This window comes from Poromitra crassiceps (assembly GCF_964638095.1).
Source record: "Poromitra crassiceps genome assembly, chromosome: 16".
In the NCBI taxonomy this organism is placed as follows: Eukaryota; Metazoa; Chordata; class Actinopteri; order Beryciformes; family Melamphaidae; genus Poromitra; species Poromitra crassiceps.
In genome coordinates this window covers 34,252,581-34,254,459 of record NC_139645.1, presented here as the reverse complement: position 1 = coordinate 34,254,459, position 1,879 = coordinate 34,252,581, and positions in this window count along the sequence as shown.

Sequence of the window (1,879 nt, the reverse complement as noted above, 5' to 3'; positions counted from 1 at the left end):
TCAAACTACGGGTTGGGGGCTGTCCTGACGCAGCTACATGCAGGCAATACTGAACGTATTGTTGCCTTCGCTTCCCGCACCCTGTCAGCTGCGGAGAGGAAGTACTCCACAATAGAGAAGGCCCTGGCATGTGTATGGGCAGTGGAAAGATGGAGAACGTACGTGTGGGGGCACAGATTCACACTCAGAACAGATCACCAAGCTCTCACCACTCTACTCAGCACCAGAGGGATGAACAGAGCTGGCATGCGGATTGCACGTTGGTCAGCCAGGCTGATGTGCTTCCAGTACGACATGGCGTACCATCCAGGCAGTCAAAACGTCATGGCAGACTGCCTTTCACGGGTTCCACTCAACGACTCCAGTACCGACGCGGAGCCTGAGGAGGACCTAGTCACGGAGATAGCTGAAATATCTCCTTTCCTAAGTGCACTGCCACTTGCAGATTTCAGAGCTGAGTGTGAGGACTGCCCTGAACTTGAACAGCTTCGACAGGTCATCCGTGCTGGTTGGCCTAGAGGAAAAAAATCTCTACCGGCTGAGGTTCAGCCTTACTTGCTCGTGCGACATGAGCTTGCTGTTGAGACGCCGCTGATCTTCCGTGGAACACGCCTGGTCGTTCCGAAATCCCTGCGTGAGAGAATAATACACCTGGCTCACGAGGGACACCAGGGCCTGGTTCGCACAAAGCAGCGCCTCAGAGAGCTCTACTGGTGGCCACGCATGGATGCGCTTGTCCACACAGTTTTGTCAGCATGCGCAATCTGCCAGGCATGTGACAAAACAGCCAGATCTTCTCCTGCCCCATTGCAGCCAGTTGAGTTTCCTGGGGGCCCCTTCCAACATGTGGCTGTCGACATAGTGGGTCCATTTGACCGTGGAGCCCAGGACTGTAGGTTTGCCATAACCCTCATGGACTACTTCAGTAAATGGCCGGAGGTAGCTTTCACTTACAACGCCACTACAGCCACAGTCATGACGTTTCTCACTTCTATCTTCGCACGGGAGGGCAACCCCTACGCTATTACGACGGACAACGGGCCCCAGTTCACGTCTTCTGCATTCTCTGATTTCCTGAAAGAAAGAGGCATCAAACACATCAGAACGAGTGTGTACCACCCTCAGGCGAACGGGTGTGTTGAACGCTTTAACAGAGTGCTTAAGGACAGTATCCAGACAGCACAAGCAGCTCAACAGCCCTGGAAGCCTGTGGTCACTCAGATGCTTCACAGCTACCGGGCTACAGCCCATGCCACGACCGGTGAATCTCCGTTCCAGCTTCTCAGAGGACGACTGATGCGGACAAAGCTCGATATTCTGCCGCCTCCCGAGGACGGGGGACAGTATGGACATGTCAGAGCCAGAGTTGTCTCACAGCAGGCCAAGAGCAAGCGATACACAGACGCCAAGAGAGGTGCCGGACACCCCAAAGTCACTGTTGGTGCAAAAGTCAGAGTACGCAAGCCTTTTCATGTGGGAAAAGGAGAGACACAGTACGGTGAGCCCTTGTCTGTGCAGCAACAGACGGGTCTGAATCCTTCATCCTCAGTGATGGAAGAAGATGGAATGCAGCACGTCTCTCTCTTTGCCCAGAGAGATCTGAGGAAGCACCGCGGGCTGACACAGCAGAGGAAAACGTTGGCCCGCCAGAGACTTCAACAAGAACTGTGCGAGAGAGACAACCACCAGCTTGGACTAAAGACTACGTGCTGAAGTAGATCTGAGTCCAAGATAAGAGGGCTCAGATAAAGGGTGTAGGCGGATCGCTGCCCGAGAAGAATGGACAACAGAAGAGAATAAAAAAAAATAAAAAAATAATGAAACCAAAAACAATGTGAAAAAAAAGAGAAAACAAAACAAAACATTGTGAACTTGACAT